This window comes from Morone saxatilis, unplaced genomic scaffold, assembly GCF_004916995.1.
Source record: "Morone saxatilis isolate NCDOM2014 unplaced genomic scaffold, NCSU_SB_2.0 Contig10, whole genome shotgun sequence".
In the NCBI taxonomy this organism is placed as follows: domain Eukaryota; kingdom Metazoa; phylum Chordata; class Actinopteri; family Moronidae; genus Morone; species Morone saxatilis.
The window spans coordinates 4,471,384-4,491,674 of NW_023339652.1; the positions used below are offsets into that span (position 1 = coordinate 4,471,384).

The 20,291-nt window shown below is 38.9% G+C and overlaps 1 long non-coding RNA gene across 1 annotated transcript in view; it reads right to left on the reverse strand.

The window, feature by feature from the left end:
• Positions 1 to 20,291, reverse strand: part of LOC118342696 — a 61,492-nt gene that overhangs the window by 1,370 nt on the left and 39,831 nt on the right. The window contains exon 2 of the long non-coding RNA XR_004797499.1: positions 16,847 to 16,900. This is a non-coding gene — a long non-coding RNA (uncharacterized LOC118342696). The remainder of the gene's footprint in view (positions 1 to 16,846; positions 16,901 to 20,291) is intronic.

Consider the following 20,291-nt stretch of genomic DNA (forward strand, 5'->3'; position numbering starts at 1 on the left):
GTTGCATTGGTATAGGCAGCCTGACTAGCCAAAATCTAAAAATATCCTTCTTCCAAGGACCTACTACTAGTTGTGAAAAGTAATATGCCAGCACAGGAGGAGATGAGACTATTAACCCCCCCCCCCCCCCCCCGCACTGAAGTTCTGTGAATGCGGTACAACTACTGATGATTGCCATTTATTCTCCCCCTCATACTGTGAAAAGTGTATTTACCGGCCAACTGATGCACAGATTAAAAGCCATTACCTCAACTTGGCAGGAGTATAAAGGAAAAGTATTCCCAGACAGCACATTCACTCACATTTCAATGCACTTGTCATACCTTATCAAAATATAAAATTATGATGCAAAGTGAAAAGGTAAATAAATTCCATTTTATATAGCACTAAACACATTCAAACATATTCAAATGGATTATGCTAGTGTGCCCACAACAGTCACATCGGATTATTAGTTTAAAATTATACCCAACATATAGGAGCTCATAATAAAAATTAGACTATACTTATGTATATTTCCAGTTGCAGTTCAGCAGCATTTAATATGATAAAACGTTAATTTTTTATTTTAAATTTGAATTTTGGTTGGGTACAGTACTATTGCTTAGTTTTTTGGGTGTTAACATGTGGCAGCCGGTTTCATTTTTATTAATATCGTCATATATTAGTTGAATATTAGGTCCCACTGGGAGCTGATGGGCTCCTCTCAACACTTTCACACACTTTCCAGCTGCTCTCACATGTAAATCACATACAGAGGGTGCAGGCTGTGGTAACAGTGAGTCCCATTAAAATCTTGTGCAGAAATCAACCATGCGTCATCATTTTAAATGCGCTGCTAAATATGCATGCATAACAAATAGCATGATCGGAACACAATGAGCATGTCATCGTGATATTAGTCGCTTGCGACTCAGTATTTGCCTTTGTGGCTTTCAGCAGCCATCTGCACAAATTCTTTTGTGAGGCTTCATAGAACACAGTTCCTGTTTCCTGCTGTGTTTTCACATTTTCTTTTCCAATCCTTCTGCTAATCAGTTTTTACCACAAAATTCTGGGACTCAAAATAACAATTCTTCTTCCTAATATTACTCTGTTTGAAGGTATTTGTCTGTCGCTATCTTACGTCTGCCTGGATGCATAAGACTAGCTCTGAGCTCAATCATCCCCACATAAAGCTGGCACATTCCTTCAGTAGATTTAGTTCATAGTATCATTTTGCTTTTAAGCACAGACTATCTGAATAGAATCTTGGGAAAAGACCACCTTAAACGATGCAATCCCTGTGAAGAATATGGACCCCAGCCAGATGTTTTTGAGGCATGCAACCACATCCCATTCCCATTCCCATTAGCCTGAGCAACTCACATCACTAGCAGAAATGTAATTTATTTTTCTCACAGCATCCTAGATATGGCAAATATCTAAACATGCAGCACAATCTCCATGCTTATGTAATGACATGATGAGGAGGCAAGGACACAATCTTTAGATCTGAGTGCAGACTGAGAACCAGTCAAGGGATTGGGGGAGGGGGGGACTCGACAGGAGAGATATTACCACAGTAATCTACACTGAGAGGGTGAGCTGTAGAGCAAGCTGACCTTGAAGAGTTTAACCTGCCAATCAAAAGAGTGTTTCTCCTCTCTGACAGGCAGTGAGGCAGAAAGCAAAGCCCCAGATATGTCAGCTGGGTCCAGATGTATAAATGATGTGCAGACACAAAAATAATACGTGCACCACTTTTCACACTGAACTAGGTGTGATTTGAAACATCAGAATGTGCTTTGTATTATGTGCATCTTCATGCATGCTTTACACCAGACAGCCTGTAGTTTGATGGCGGACCGGCGGTGGCTGTAAAATGCTAAAACTGCCTAGTTGTTGACAGACAGAAGCTGTATTGGCTAACAAGACAGGCTGCGTACAGACCAATTTCAACCGTGTGTGAAAAGCTCTCTCATTCATTTGGGTGGAGCTGGTCGGTTGATGCAGTTGGGGTACTAATGCAGGGGGGTTCAATCAACAATCATCAAGGATGGCTTGCAATTGTCAAAATGAAAGATAAAATAGTTGCCACCATTATAACTTTCCAGTGATGTAAAATCCTTCCTGTGAGTATTACGTAACGTTGTGCTGTGTTTTGCACCTGATAAGCCTTTAAACACATTCATCTGTTCAATTCAGCTCAAACTGGACTGGATCTCACTTCATGCCTCACTGGTACCTTAAACAACAGGCCCTTGCCAACGCAGCTAGAGAGGCTAAAAACAGCAGTACTAGATTTGACAGGTGGGGCTATTTAAAAAAATATAAAGCTGAATGGGTTGCCCATACCAACCATATAAGAAACTCATATCATCAATAAGAAATGAGTCTCTTTCCTCCTTTATTTTGACTTATTTTGAATATTTTGTGTCCAAAGTTGCTTTTCTTTATGGAAATCTATTTCCCTCCTTCTAAAAAATGCAGTTTTTAATACAGGAGAGTGAAAAAATTAAATTTTACACATGATTAAAATAAGCTATTAACACTGCAGCCTCAGACTGTGGGCTAATAAGGCTGCAGTGTTTTAAGCCGACTGTGCAAGGCCACTGCCATTAAATAACAACCTACTGACTTCTATGACTGAATGTGATATACTGCACAAGCTTAACGTCAAAGAGAAACTCTTTGCTCCACAAAAATAGCATACACTATCCTTAATGAAGAAAAGAACTCGCTTTTGCGAGAGAGAAAACCTTGGAGAAAAAAATCATTGACGTCAACTCTCTAAAAGCATCTTTATATCATAAAGCCTTTTTGTGAATGAATGAAGAGGATAATGCTGGATACTCTGTGCTTTGACAAACCATCCATGTGTCTCCTACTACAAAATGAATGCCACTGAAGTGCTTAGCAACTGTTTCCCCAGCATGCCTCGCAACAACCATGCTCCGCTGTGCGGTACATCTACATAAGGTAAATCTCTATGCTCATAGGTCTCCACCAGGCTTACCATCTGCTCTAAGGAAAACGCCTGGTCAAACAGTGAAGATATTTAAAGAGTAAATTTCACTGCCACTGTACAGTATGTCTCTTGGTATCAGCTTAATGTAACTGTTATTTTGCTGCATCCTCCTACTCCCTAAACTTTAAATTGTAACAAAAAAGAGATTACTGGATTTAGCAGGTGGTGAGGAATATAATGTGGTCAAATAAGATGTCAGGCACTTGTATTATTTCAAGACTCAGCACGCTGTCGTTTCATTTCTACTCACTTCCTGAGATCTTGCTCCTGTCTATTTGCCATATGCAGTCTTTCACCCTTTGCTGTCACCCAGAAGCGTTGTTCTGTTGTCCGTAATAAGGTTTTTTTTCTGCGCTGCACTCAGCTTGCTGACAATGTTGAGTGACAGTGAAGTATAAATGTTACAAGGTGCAGAGATTGACACCCGACAGTGGAACGAATATGAAAACATGACTCTCAGTAAAGCTGTAACTTGACACTGAGACTCTTGTTTTATCATTTTGCAGTTCTATTTTTGCAAGAAAAACTCACTTATTGTTCCCATGTGACTCTAACCCTCTATCCACCATCACAACACCCCGCCCGCTGTTCTTCACACTGAAGAATCTGAATTAAGTCTTTGGGTGGAGATATGCTGCACCTTGGTAATATTCAGACTCTGTAGCAGCTGTGGTATTGGTGGAGTTATTCTGTTGTGACAAAATTGCGATCCTCTCTTTCTGCTTTTGATGGCCGCTCACTGGGAGAGTAATTATGAGCCCCAGAGATCACTTTGAATGGTAAACTCCTCTCATGTGGAGGCAGTCATTTCAAATTAGCACAGTCAGGGGTTAGTTTTTACAAAAAGCTAAGTAAAATACATGCAAACTTTCTGTATATACACTTTAGTTTTTCAAGCTAAAGGCAATTTTAAATCTTATCAACAGAGCTGGCAGACCCTGAATTGTAGTCTTCCTTTTCTTAGTTTTTTTTCTTTTACGGTTTCACTTGTGCCTCCCACAGTTTTTGTGATGCAGCTTTGCGGGTCACCCTTCATCTCCAGTGACGTCACACAGATTTGTGTGCACACATGCCGAGCTGCAAGGCCACTACACCCCGTCTCCTTTTAAAGACATGAAAACTGGGATCACAATATCTCCAGCGCGGACATTTATCCCTGTGGCAGTGTGTTGTCCTGCACAGACACTGCCCTCTGAGCAAACAAGATTACATTGATGAACAGAGGCAGGCTTGTTTACTCCCTGTGTCAAGGTACTTTGGGGGTGACTCACTGCCAGTGAAGAGGAGCAACTTTGGAGATGAGATGCAGCTCTCAGGTATCTGAGGATCGAAAGAAAACTCTGATTCAGAGTTCCTGTAAACCTGGTCCTCAAATAACAGCAGCTTTTCAGATCGCTGTAGGGCGCTGGCCAATTATAATTTCTGTTGGTTCTTTTTTTGTCTCATTTGTCATCTTACTTATGTTTATTAAGTTCTCTATAGTTTTGTCCTAAAATGCACTGCCACAGTGGGTTAAATTCTGTACATGCCAAAGAAGACTTCCAATAGATTTCATCACTCTGTATCTCTCCAGCCAACTATGTCTCCTACGAATTATGTCCGTACAACACATTGCATTTGTAACCTTTTGTAAGAAATGCAATTGCCAACATAACTGATTACGTTCACTGCCAACATTTTCTTCCAGTGCAGCAAATAGTATCATGTTCTCTTATACTGTAGTGAAAAGTCGCAGAGAGAAGGGGTGGATGACTGGGTGTACAAAGCACATGTTGGATTTTTTTCTTATTGTCAACAAATCCCATGTAAATACCAAAACCAACAACAATACATTGGTCCATTTCTCAGTAAGCCCTTACCCCATGTGTGGCACATTGGAAACTCTTTAAAAACATGTCACAATTATATAGAGATGTATTTACAGTCATGGATTAATACATTTGTAGTAATGTACAATATGGATTTTTCTTATCCAATACCGATAACCGGCATTGCCAATAGCAATAAGATAATTTTACTTTTTGTATTTTAAAAAGAATATCATAAACTGTAGCTGAGGGTAAGACAGGTTAAGATGTAGTAAGCAAAAAATATAATCAAATGTTTTGCATAAGAATTCAACATAAATCATTATTAATACTGACTGATAATTTACTGGCTATAACTTTATTATCAGAATAATACATAATAACATAAATTTACTATTATCGACCAATAATTTATCGACCCCCTTTAATATTGTGGATTCTATCATATTTGTTGCTGTTGTGAGTGTTTACAGCAGCATTAAAGTGTATATTAGACTGACTCAAAATAATATACAGTGTCCATGTTCATGGTAATGAAGGAAAACATCACCCAGTGCAACAGTATGGCTCATTGTTGTGAGACAACAATGGAGCTCTATGGCATAGGAGAATGGGCAGTATTAAGCTTTGGCTATTATGAACTACTTGTTAGTAGAATAAATTCATTGTTGATTTAGGTCTTTGTTTTCATGGGATTTCTTGACATTAGCATTGTTATCTTGATGCAAATTAGATAAAATTAGACAGTAAATAGTGGCAGTTTTGTTCACACACACGCGCATGCACCTATGCACACACACACGTCAAAGGTTTAAGTCTGGTGATGGAACCCTTATTCAACACTTCAATGCAATAAAGTTTTCTTGTTTCTCAAGCATGTGAACATTCCCAAGAGGCCAAGGCTTGGTCAAGCCATGTTTATTGTGTCACTACTGTACATCTGTACTACTCACTCTATGTACACATTGTTCATGGACTAGACCATTTTAGGTCACACATGATTATGATGGATGTCGACATGTGTCTGGTCTGTTGTGCAATTGCCAGAGCGAGAGAGATAGCTGTGCACTTGGTTGGCAGGCCGCCATTTGAGAGTGGGCTCCATCTTGACTAAGGATGGCTGATTTCTATCTCATTCTCTGTCATTTCCCACAATGGTTTATCTGTCTACTGGAGGCAATACTCATATAGTTACCTCAGGTCAGATGATTGTTATTCATACACATGCCTGAAGCATCATATAATGCCCAGGAGACCCTAATCGGTCAGTGTATAAGGAAGGAAAGTGGATATATCATAAAAGAGAGATTGGTGATGGATATAGACATCTAGGATAAACAAGATCTCTTCCACTTCACTCAAGATAATCCGTGGCTTTACAAGAACACAGAAAAACTCCACATGAAACATCAGGAGGTGAGCCTATAGGAAATCCAAACAATGACCCATAAAAAGCCATGCATTGCCTCATCTATGTTGTCGATTTGTATGCAGCGCACTGCACAAACTGGGTGTGAAGGCATGTAATTTACAGACAATAAAAATCAGTTTGGTTCTTTCCTTTATTCAAAACGTAAATCCCTTAAAAGCATGTTAGAAATATTTTACTATTATTCCTAAAGGAACACGGTATACTTACATTATAACCTATATTATCAGGCTGCTAAATGTATTCAGTTTAAAAATGTGTTTTTTTCAATTTTATAGATAAAGTAGTATAGCTCATGGACTCAAAACAGAAAAAATCTGAATAAAATAAATTATCTTATACATTTATTGGTGTAATTTGTAGGAATTCTCCTCCCAATTTCTAATTTCTAATTTAATTTTGCTTTTTTGTTTTAATGTAAAGCTTTTTACATTCTAATTGTATGAAATGTGCTCCATATATAAAGCAGTACTGACCTTCAATTACAGTGTACATCATGTCTGAATAACCTTGTAGCATGAGCCCCTTTGCCCACTAGGCTATAACACAGTAAATGTCATTATGTGATGTCTGAAGAGATCATGTATTCTACCCTCCTCAGGTTTATAGCAGAAGAATGTATATCATAATAAGTGAACAGGTGTGTCTGCTCTCTGCGGAGCACTGTGTGAACTGCATTCATGTTTATGTGCTCGGCAGGGCAGGCAAACTAAACTAGGCCAGAGGGGGGTCGTCTCCATGGTGACAGCAGCAAAAGAGCCAGATGCACCTGTGTAATGCCAGCTACTTGTAATGGTTTTTTTTTGGGAGTACTATGAGAACATACGTGGTTAAATCCATTTGCTGCTTCATAGAAACTGCTGCTTATCCTTTCTTCTTCCTTTTTTGTGACATTTGTTTTAAACGTATAAGGGGTAATAATCTTTTGCCACATTTGGAATAACAACCTTCTTCAACAGAAAAAAACACACACCGTCACACAAATATATCACCAGAGGGGTAGTTATTATCGGCACATACTGTACGCCTGCTGCACTTATATACTTATTATAGTATAATCGAAGCTTTGTCATATCACATAATACAAACTACAACTGAATGACCTTTTTTACAGTATAAGTGAGAAGGGTCTCGATAAATGATACCAGAGAATTATCTCAGTAATAGGGCTGGCAATATTTTAGTTCAGGAACTAAAAGGTCACAAGTGTTTCATCTCTTGAATATCACAGTGTTCATATTTCATACAGTGCACTGAATGAAAAGTATATCCTCCAAAAGTTAAGAAGAGGCTTTTTTGTTGCCTTTTTATGTACTGATCCTCGGCAATGCACAGAGGCCGCAAAATGAAGCCTTAATGCACTAGCATCATAATAAGATTGCCACCTCAGTGCCATTAATGCCCCTCTCCAGCTTGGGCTTTCCAGCAGATGATCAAAGCTGGTCTAGGCCTGTAAAAAGCTTGACTCTAGGGGCAAAGGGGTCCGTTGACTTCAGCTCCACTCCCTTGCCTTTGAGGGCCCAACTAGGCTTTCATTTGCTCCAGCTGCCTCACTGCTATTACCAAGAGTAGATGCCCTGAAAGATGCTTGCTGTTTTTTTTTTTATCTTTAAGTGCAAGGGGACAAGGTGTGCCGGGAAACTGCAAATAATAAAACCTGTAAACGTTGTCATTCTCTGTATTTTTCAAGATGATTTTAAAAGATATGATTAGTTAGGTGGAGTAAAAAATAGAAAGTTTCTGCAGAAAGATCTGCAGAAAGGGCCAGCCTGAAAGGAGAAGACTGCTGTGTCAAGTTGACCCCTGTTGTGACAATTACTCCAGCGGGACACATGGTGCTTTGGTGCTTTTATGCTCTGGAGGTAAAAGCACTCTTGAATTTGTTTAGACTCTACCTAAGATGCTCACATCACATTCACACCATTTTGAACCTGTCGGTTCAACAATTACAGTGCATGTGTCATTTTGTTCTTGGAAAAAATGCATTTTTTCCAGGAACTGACATCTTTAAGGCTTTTATTATCTCACAGGGCTGCTGAAGAGAAAGAAGTGGGTTCCTGATTTCCCACTGTTTTCATGGCTGAACACTAATTCTTTCATTTTAATTTTGTGGTTCACGTCTACTAACAGTAGATTTCTGTTTCCAGGCAAAGATGATGATATTTTAGCTTTACTTTGGCAAGATTCCTCAGCTTATCTGTTTAACAAAGCAGCTTGTGAGCACAGCATTTATTCTTAGAGGAGTGAAAAACCTGACGTAGTTTTCAGAAATAACAACACGGCCTTAGAAGGCGTTTTGTTACCTAGCAACTCGACTGCAAACCTACTTTGACGCAGTGCTAATGCTGAAGTTACACATTAACTCAATAGAATTTGTAACGTGGTCGCAACAGACACTGCTAGATAGATAGAAGATAGACCAACGTAACTTAAAAACTTTATCTGCCTCGTCCTCTATGGAAACGATTGCGTCAGGCACATGAGGGGGGAATTAAAAATCCTCTCTGAAGTGGGGGAGCATTGAAGCCACGCAGGCAGAAGGTTCACCGGTGTTTGAACACAACAAACAGACACTTAGAATTATACTCCCATGTTCAATTTACAAGCGACTGTGAGCCAGCGCAGCATTAAACAAGCATCTGGGTGTTTTGGCTCAGGCCGCCGTCAGCTAGGCAGAGAAAAACCCTTTTCCTTTCCGAGGCTCAGCACAGAGATGCAACTACGTCTGAGGCCACCTTATTTAATGTGAAAAAAATAATAGTTCCTTTGTTGGTTACAACTTCATTACCTGAATCAATTATGCTTAATGGTGCTGTAACAGTTTACAATAATTAAAGTGAAAGAAACATACAGTATTATACGCAGAGTAATTGAATGGTGAATTGGTGGGGTGAATTAAAATGATTTCACAGGCTGTAATGATATTTGTTCTTCTATTCATTTTTATAATCTTTGCTTTTTGCTTTCCTGGAAATAATAATAAGGAGAAAAAAGGCAAAGTTATTAGACAAATATTTTAGCAAGTTGTGTTGAGTTTAAATTACATTATGAATCTCCAGACGGATTTCCCTGAAAGTTCTAAAGACAGATCCTTTTGCATGTTCAGCTGACCTGCTGTGCCCCAAATAAAAGAATCAAGGTTATTGTAGCTTAGGAATTGATTGTAATTAAATAAATAAACAGTTGCACACTGTCTGCAAACCTGATTCCATTGTGCCAAATTGCATTGCTGTTTCCAGGAAACTTCTTAAAAAAGTCTCTGTGAACCCTTAAAATAAAGTGTTGCTGATAATTTTGCATCACCGGGATGAAAATAATCATTCAAAAATCAGTCTTTGATTGAAATTGCCACCATGAATAGACATGTGCAACCTGTAGGGGTCACAAGTAGACAAAGATTTTGTTTGGCCACAAGCCCAACTGGTTGGGACCACTAACAACTGGCCTAGAATGAGTTGTTGAAGCAACAAACAATAGACGGAACCATTAAACCGTCCAGAAAAATAATTACACATCTGTAAGAAAAGAAACAGAGCTTCAAAGGGGCCCATGTGGCCTTCCTACGAATCCAAATACCTGAGAGGATAATTATGGAGGAGTATTTCATATGATGAGTACAGTATGTCAAAACATGAAGACAGAAAAAAGAAAAGAAAATTATAGCCAAAACAGCAAATCCACGTTTGAGACTGACATGCTGCTAACACTGATTTTCACTAGTCTTACTAATCCATTTGAGAGTTTTTGGCCACGAGCTCTCATATGCAAAGTCACGAGCCAAACAGGCATCATCAGTGTGATTGAGTTCACCCCTGTGCTCTGTTCAAATATTTCCCTGCCAGATTAAGTTTGCTAAACACACAATTCAGCGCAATTACGTTAGCCTCGGCGTGTGTCATTACAACGCTGAGGAAGAGAGATGGGCATGGGCCGCAGTGACGACGAGAGGCAGCTAAATTGCTCCGGAGTCAGCCTATCAATCTATTACCAGACCAATCCAAAGCAGCCTGCAGGCAGGAAGCAAGAGGGCAGAATGTCTGCTTTGCTTAAACTTCGGATTCACTGGAGAAATACTGGAGGAAAAGTACAGAAACCTGACTTTCAAAGTGAAAGATAAATGGAATCACACAACAGTTATAATTAAAACAAGAATCTCACTAAAATTCAACAAAACAATATCCATCTGTCTTTGGAGTGCTTAGCCTGTAATACGGAAAAAAGAAGATGAATTCAGCTCACACTCTAATCTGGGATGTCAAACATGAGCTTCTTATTTAATTAGGCGAAGAAGATGGGAAACTTTCATACTGAATACAGAAATTGTATCTCAAAGAAGAAGAAAGTGGAGACCAGATAGTGTAGAAGACTGTTACTTGTGCTCATCTGTTCTGAATGTGCCAAGTCTGTTTGTTCTTCAGGCAGTAAGAGTGCCTTCTTCTAGTCTTTGAATATTTACCAAGCCATAGTTTAATCCCCCAAAAGGAAAAAAAAGCACCACCCACACTCCCTGAGGAGTAGATAGAGGGATTAGACCCACAGTCTTTACCTCACACCTACACACAACCACAGCCGCCCACTCAAACGGCATTGCATTTTTTCCTAACGCAGATGTTTCAGCCTCCCTGTGGTGTTACACAAAACAAATGTTTCTCAGTATTGACACTGACTCGGTTTGAAAGTGCCTTGAGCTTAGGCATCGTGATGAGTCACCAGAAGCTGATCTAAGAGCAGTTTGAGAAGCTTGCCTGCCCCAGATATTTCACATGCAGCAGCTTTGATCAGTTTAATATGATGCCTACCATCTTTTCTGCCACCTTTGGTACATGAGGCGATTTGGCTCTTCCTGTCAGCAGAGTGGGTTGGGACTGTGGGTCTTTCTGTCTTATGCTTTTCCCACCAGTTCTCTGACTCTCAGTCATCAAGTAATAATGTTATAATCCAAGCTTTGCTCAGTATTTTTGCAAGCAGAGAAAACGCATTGCAGTCACATCAACAGTTTGTTGCTAATACGAGTTTACTAGAGTGCACTTTTGTGTTTGGGTTCATTTCAAGCAAATCAGGAGTTTTTAAACAAATTATCACTTACAAAGTTGCTTGTTAATTGGACAGACTTTTGTCATCCACCATGCTTGATCTTGGTAGCGGCAATTAGGAAAACAAGGAGAAATAGCTAAGTATTGGTCTCTGTAGCTTCATTTTATTGTTGTCCTTAAACAGCAAATGTGTCCTTACATCTACAAAAAAAACATCTGTAGCTGGTTTGCATCATTTTGCTGCTACTAAGGCTAAGTAACCTTCTGTGGAGTGTTCTTTTTCATGACCTCATGGCTAACCTGCCACTGTGCCCTAGCAAGGTCTTGGAGTCATTTGCACCATTTACAGCGCCCTCCTGATTTAACTTGCATTATGAGGACGTCACTGCCAACTTCCATCAAAAAAAATATAACCCTTTGGTGGAGGGGAAGATGTAATTATGTAGTATCCTGTAGTTCAGACATGTATTTCTTCAAGGAAGTCAAAATATGACAACAATAATAATCTAACTGTGAGTTAAGCTTGTATCTAGTTTGGTCCCTATGGAGTTCATGGCAGCCATGAAGCTATCTTTCAGTGGTAAATTCAAGGCAGAAGAAAACTTGCTTTCAATTTGACACACACCAGGAGCTGACTGTGCCCTTTTACACTGTTGCTTTTCTATTCCTGCCTGGACATGAACAGAAAATTGACTAATTCAAAAGTTTGAAGTCTGTCTCTGAAGACATAGAACATGTTGAAGCCTGAGTTTAAATATACGTGTTGGTCATTGGTTTTGTTACACTGCACAGTCACTCATCTTACTTTAATACAAAGCTTGGAAAGGATCTCAGTAATTTAATTAAATTTTTACAGTTTTAATCTAAATGACATTTAAATTACTTTTGAATTAACCCTGCTGTTCAGCACAGCACCTAAAACATTGATTATCACATGTATTGCACCGTTCCTCATAATCAAAACAAGACATGCTGCTCTGCAAATACAGTAAATATATTGTTTTATTAGAGTGCAGCTGTTTTTCTCTCTTATTACAGGTTTATGCTAATTGCGTGAAACTTAACTAATGAATTTGACAGCCAGAAGAAACCAGAAGCCAGCTAAGCTCATACAATATCAATGAGGCTCGCATTCTCCTCTCAGCGGAAAGGAGCAAACAGGGTCTGTCTTTTGTATTTGTCATATCTCCTCCAGCCCATGGTGACCGCAATGTGTCTCAGACACTCTGGCTCACAAAGGACAGATCGACACCAAGGAGCCAGGGGAATTGGAGCATTGTGGGAAATGGCTTCCCTGTGGCCATTTTGAACACGCCAGGCCATCTTCTCCCATGTGTTGTCTTCTCTTAAAGCTTATCCAGAGGGGACTGTTTTTCTCTCACTATGTAAGGATCATAGAGTTGCACTGACAGAGACCAGCCACCCCATCCGATGGTTACTAAACACTGCGTGGCAGCCTCCAGCACGCACCACAGTCACCAAGGAAAAACTGCTGTACATATTTAATGCTGCTTACAAATGTATGTACTGCTCTATATCACAAACACATTTCAGTGCATTTTCTGGGTGCTGATAATGTTTCAGGCAGACATTGGTTGCTGCATTTGTGCTTTCTACCCATTGTTATAACACAGTACACACCAAAGTACACTTTGAAAATAAATTTGACTTAATTGGGGTATTGCTTAAAACTTTGCTGATAATCTATTTTATTATTTAACATATTTAACAAATATCTTTTCTGTCATTTCAAAATGAAACCAGTCAACAAACCTGTCTAAAAACCTTATTTCCCTTTTCCCCAGTAAAAAGGCATTACGTATTAACTTATTAAGGTTTTAACTTCATAATATGGATTATAAGACATCGATTAAAGAACTACAGTTTTTGTCTGCAAGTGACATGAAATTGTGACTGCCTGGTGTCACCCCACCAATTTCGGATAGCAGGCTCAGACTTATTCAATGAACAATGCCGGAAATGAAATAGCAGCACAGCGAGATTAAAAAGGGATACCGGGAGTGCTGTCTGTCCTGTTTGAAAAGGAAACATGGCTGAATACTAACCTTGACAGTGGAGAAGGAGGATTTCATTTTGTGCTGGCAATGACAAGCCAGAAGACTGAATGAGAGTGTCACTGATAGAGGTCTAGTCTGTGCTGGAAAATATTATCGTACTTATGAAGCTAGTAATGGTGAGATAAAAACTGCTTTAACTCCATTAATACCCTTCACCTTTACTGCACTTGGTTTGGCCTGATTTTGAAGGTAAATAATTAACTTTGCTACTAAACAAGAACACGATTAGGTTTTGCTGAAGCTTGCAATTTTTTAATTAGGGACTTATCGGTCACCTCTGATTAGATCTTTGGGCCTTTCTTCACACGTATAAATAAGGTTAAACCCAACAGAGAGTACCATCATCTTTATCAACATCTACCATGTGCATCAGTTAAATAAATACCAAGATGTGACACTTGTCATTATTCATCCTGAAGTAATGAAGTCCACACTGGTGTTATCTCATTGAGCAAGGAAGAAACAACAAGACTAACATTCTACAGGTATGCTAGCAGCTCTGTGAGGATCAAAGTTGGATGTAAAACATAACAGAGTAATGCATTACTGTATTCAAAATACATTTGTATGTAATGCTTGTTACTAAATCCTAAATGTTACATACGTTTTTCAATTATCTGCATAATAAGCAGATAGAAAAGAAATCGTGCAATTGCGCGAACAATGGGTAGGATATAGCTTCTTCCTTCAACTCCGACACTACAGCCATTCAATATTTGTAATTTGATGGAGATCTTGAACTGTTTCCCTACACTATCCATGAAATTCGACAGTGCTAAAACAATGATTCTCCTTTAAAACTGTGTAGTTGGTTAGAGTTGTAGTTTATCACACAGACTGAATAACATCTTGTCAGTCATTAATCACCCTGTCATGTCATCATAAGCCCTCACATGCTTGTTGTTTTACATCTCTGAACAGTAAAATATAATGTCAGATTAGTACATTTCTGCTTTGCACTACATAATTACTTTGCAGCACTAAGTTTAAAGCCCACTCACACTCTCAGAGGGAGACCTGGCTAAGTGAGAGCTTATGAATCGAATGAGGCGGTTGTCAGTCCCCATGAGTTGACATTCACCGACGGATTCATCACTTCTGTAAGTATTAGCTGTAAGGATAATAGCCAAAGGAAAACATTCCACATACTTGAATATTTGGATGTGTCAACAATTATAGCAAAACCAAAATTGGAAAAACTTTCCATGTGGCTCAGGTGGATACTGTATGTTTTTCTGCAATTTTTCAGAATACCACACATTTAGCACTTAAATATGGGTAAGTGTACTCTGCAGCAGCTATTTGCACACTGACCCAGACAGCTCTGTAACCTCCTGACATTTCCAAACTCTATAAAACACCTGAAAATTAGCAGACACTAACAGAAGCTGCTGCCAAAACAATAGCAAATTACTAAATGGAACATAAGTCTTTTAAAAATTCCCCTATAATTATGTTTACTATAAGTGATGGGACTAAAAATCAGCTCTGCAGAACAACAAAATTGTGATGGTGGAAGCACTTAAGGCTTGTCTTTTATCACATGGATAATTTGGTCAAAGCATTTTCTTTTTCTTTGCTTTTATTGTGGCCCACAGGGAGCTCAGGGGATTAGTGGTACAGTAGGAAAACTATTCTTTCTGGGGATTATCAGTGGTTGCTGAACATGAAGCACGTTTGAAGGAGGAATAAAGGCTCTACGCAACGACTTCCCTCGGGCAAAATGTGGAGCCATGCTACACAGGGATTTTAACACAATCATATGCCATGAAGGGTGATTAATATGCCTGCTAATGGGAGGAGGCTGAGACATTTCTGGATGTGAGATCAGGTATGAGGCGTAAACAGCAGTGAACACTGGCAAGTGAAGGTGGGAAGTGCACAGTGCATCAATCACTGGTGACAGCTGGGACAGACGCAGGGAGCTTCATCATCGAGAGAGGAGTGGGTGCTCCACTATGTCAAATCAGACAGTGCTAATTAGTAATTTCTGCAAATCTATGCCTCTAACCAGGGACCAAGTAAACACTGGCTTAACACTAACAACTACCCTGCATAAAAAGAGAATTATCAAGCAACTTAACAGCTAAAGTATTTATTGGTGCTCATAAATCCCCATATGTGAAGTTATAGCTCTTTGAGGTGCACCATATTGGTAGCTTAAAGTAGAAGGTGGAGATAGATAGATTGGAATTAGGAGGCAGTGCTGCTATGAAGACAGAATTAATCTTATTGGGTAATAGATGGAGCCAATTAACTTACTGTTGCCAAATTGTCAAATTTAGACCATTCTGAAGACTTTTCCTTTCTAGTGCTTTTTAAACACAGTGTAAACCCATCACTTCATCGAAAGCAAAGCTGACTGAAGTCTAGTGTAAAAAAGCAAAAACTATCAACCAGTGTATTGGTCACTGGGTTGCAAAAAATACTGTCTATACTGAGTATTCTGACTTAGCAAGTTGGCCTAACTATGTGGTATAAAACTCAATTGCATACAAAAAAACTGCGAAAACTGTATTAATAAAGCTTCATCAAAGACATGCAACACTATTTATGATGTATGACAGTGGACACAAATCATTAACAAAAAAGTAATTTGCCCTGGGCTTTGTTTGACAAAAGGAATTCAAGTGCCAACTTTTTGAGTAAAAAATTCTGAGGTAGATGTAGACTGATTTTGTTTTCATTGTGCCTTTGAGGTCTTCAGAAGTGGAACTATGTTATAAGACCTGCAGACTTCTATGTCTGAAATGTGTTATATTTACCTTTGAGTATACCATCAACATTAATGTAACCTAAGAAAAAATGGCACACAGGTACGTGTGGTAAGTGTGCTCTGGGAGAACTTACATGTGAAAATGTGCCCTCTCCATTTGTATTTGTTATTTATATGAAGGATTTATGCTCCTTCATTGTCACACCTGTGTTGGCCTTTCGACCCCAAAGCAGTTCTCTTTTCAAAGTCCATTATACCAAAATGAAAGAATGAACACAAATGTGAACTATTAGTACATCATGTATAGAAAAGACTAATGCCTCTCATCCTCTTGACGGAATGGCCACTCCAGTCCTTCTGATCACAGCTAACTTCACTCCATTGAATTAGCACACAGCCTTCTGGGCTACAGGCTCGGGGGCCATGTTGGAGCCTCAGTGGTGAATATTAGATTGCACGCCTCCAGATCTCATTAAAGGAAGCAACAGGACAATGTCTGCATCTTAAATGAGACCAGCGGCCATCAGGCATCCTGACTCCCTGCTGGATTTACTGATTTGATTGATATTGTGTGTATGCGACAGGGTATAACAGGAAGGTAAGATGTCCTTTGCAGTAAATATAATTAGGCCACTTTTGCAGATTACACAATTGGGGGAAAATTGGGATTTGGGATTCTATAGTATGCTGTAAATGGGCTTCATTATACTGTCTATTACATACACAGGTCATATAATAAATGAAATGAAGAGGCTATTGGCCAGACACTTACAATATCTCCAGTTAGAGGAGTTTCCTCCAGTCTTCCTTTCCAAATGGCAGATCACTGAAAAAGAAATATCATGGCATTAGTGTCCATAAGCATAAAAACATCTGCTGTGAAGACAAGTGCACCAATAAATACTGTATAAGTGGATGAGAAAACATCATATGACATACAAGTGATCTAACCAGTGTATCCTAGCCACTGTGCTTGCTACAATGTGATGTGTCTAATGAGTCCATGAAGACATATGAATGAGGCTTCCAGGAAAATTAAATTAGTGGGTCAATTTTTTAACAAAGATGTCCAGTATTAGCGTCAAATTATTAGCTGAAGTTTTAAATAAACTCCTTCCGCCCAAAGGCAGGACTTTCACAGTGGTTAACCAGTAGCCATTAATTAATACAGTTCAGAACCAATAAATTCCCAATGTCCGCTATTAAGTGAAAAGAAGTAGGGTGGTACTCCAGAGAGGCGGTATGATAGCCCATAATAGGCCACTAACTGTAATTAAACTATTCACCTTGAAATCCACCCTTTTGCTGAACTGAGAAAACCTTTCCCACCCTAATAATTGTGTCTGTATTATTACTTGACCTTATCTTAAACAACCCTCATGTTGATGGCTGTAATAACAGGTGTCTTTGATTCCACCACAATGTAAATTTAGAAATATGAACAACATATGCCAATTATGCATGGCAAAGATTATGATTTAAGTTGATAAAGCCAAAGTCTTATTTTTGCTTACATTTTTTTTCTAGAAGAAAGTGTCGAGTTGTGGCAGTGAGAAAGAAAAGAAATGCTCATTTTCGACCAGAGGTGATCTCATGAATCAGGAAAAACAAGTATAATCTCATCGATAATTGACAGATAGGGCACTTACTAAAAAGCCCATTGCCTTGCTTCTTCTTTCCAAAATCAATTCTAACACAAAAATGTACTTTTAGTTTGTGATTCCAATTCTCCTCCTCTTCAGTACCTTAGGAGTTCAGTTGGTGTAAATTTAGGCAGAAACAAAGAAGACTACAATCAGTAAGTTTGAGTTTCATTTTTTATAATGAAAGATTGGCTTCAACCCAACCTCAGTCCTCTATTTTAAAATGTTAATAAGTCTTACAGTAATTGTGACAGAAATTGGTGGTCTCATTTGCAGGCAGCAGATGGCACGCCATGAAGCAGCAATACATAAACAACATATGTTGGGCCACTTTATTGGGTTCAAAGGACAAACAAGCTATATGAATGAGAAGAAGGTCATGACAACTATTTATACCTATCCCTACATACTCACAAATGAGAACCTAACTACAGTGGGTATTCTTTACACAATCTTTGACAGTTCAACCATGTGAAGAAACGGTAGAAACACATTAATACAGCTGTCTGTATTTCTAACCCAGTAACATGTAACATGTAAAACAAGGGGGGGACTTGAGATTGTATGCAATACTTGTATTTCTTCCACAGGAAATTTAATCTTGGAGAAAGGTAATCCTTCACAAGTCCGACTCCAACATGGACAAAGCTATATTGTATACTGGCTTCATAGTGTTTCTTAATAGGGCCTTGCAAGTATACTGCAGTTAAAGAGCAATCTAGGGATATTATTGGGAGTAAGGAAGCCAGGGGCACCTCAGAGAGATGACTTGTTATAGACCTAAATTAGATGTAAGTGGGGTGACCAATATCACACCATAGTAGGGGGTATAAAATTTGTATGCCAGTAGCAGGACTGAGAACTACAATGTAATGAAGCAAACTTCAGCCATAACTCAAGTTAAGATTTCAAGTACTTTTTTTATATATATATAAATTGTATGTAATTGTATAAAAAGTCACAATTTGAAAAACACAATTGTGCTGCCAAATGTGGAAGACAGCCACATTTTCCAATATTTATTTTATTTTCTCTGGATAGAAACATACACAGAGAGAGAGATAGAGAGAGAGAGAGAAAGAGACAGAGAGAGGACAGTGGAAGTTTTGTCCATTGATTGCTAATGGCAGAAAATCAGTATGAGAGCTGGCCGGCTGTCTTCCAAAAGATGATACCGCAAAAGATATAAACAGCCGCTAATTAGAGGCTGATATTTACCAGTAGACAGCAGGAGGGCTTTGAAAGCCAACTCTGTGCTTTTACCGAAAAGGTGTTTCATGAATGTGCAACAGTCATGTGGATTTGAAAAACAAACACCTCACCGTCAGCCTATTGGGATATATGGTCTTAAAATAGACTTCAAATGGCTGGGGATACCACTGGCAGTCATTGACACCCAATAAGCTAAGTGAAGAGGGCCTACAGATGTGTCTATTTTTATAGTCGTGGGGTCAAGAACAGACATTTTACACTGAGTGATGGGGAGTGAGGGCCCCACAGCTAAGCTTCACTGTAGGAGGCCTGAAAACAAGATGTCATTGCACTCACATGCAGGGAATGCCCTGAAATCAACCAAAGCAGTTTTCATCATGATACCGCTGTAAATTTTATGTTTTTTGTTTCTATTTATACCCATCATGCCTAGCAGCAAGACTGAAATATGCTAGAAAGTTGAAGAACCACTGCAGAAATATGTAAATGGAGAATTAAAATATCATCACATTAAATATAACCATCAATTTATAAAAAATAATAAATGCATTGCTGAGAGGTCGTCTATCTTTCTAGGAGAGATATTAAAAAGCCAAACAGCTGTGTTTCTAAACTACAGTGAGTAAACATGGTGTATGGTTCAAGCTGAAATAAATTTGGCATAATGTTTGATGCTCATCTTTAATTATCCTAATCCTGAGGAGAAATGCTCCAAAAAATTCTCATCTGTGTCTTTTTACCCTATTTCATAGCTTTCATAGCGATTGCACCATCACCAGTTTGGTAGCCTGTCTTTCATTCTTCACTCTCATATTCAAAGGAGCCATCTTCTGCTGTCCTGCCTTCACTCTTAATATCCCCAGCAAACATTCATCCTGGGAGCCTGCTGGAGGTGAGCTCAAACATTATTATCATGGAGGTCTGTAGACCAAAGCCATCCGTCTCATCAGCAGCAGAGTGACCAAGCCTGACTGCAGTTGAAGTACAATATGGTTGTAGAATTAAATTTGACTGACTATAGTCAAGTTTCCATCCAAATTTAGCAAATAGTTCAACCACATTTCAAGAAAATCTGCAAAGAAAATGCAAATTAATACACATTTACATTCACCACTGCACTACTTGAACCCATCCCATCAAACCATTAGAGAGGAAAATGGCGTAACAAGATAACGTACTTAAAAGAGCACCAGTCAAACTTCAGACAAAGAAAAAACATGTAAAAAACATGACAGAAATGGCATTAATGTTTGCTTTATGCATTAGTTTGAGGAAGGTTGCAATCTGCTCATCAGTCTACACAGATATGATGTGTTGGTCTGCCACCATTCCTTGTGTATTTCTACTGTTTCTTAGGCTATT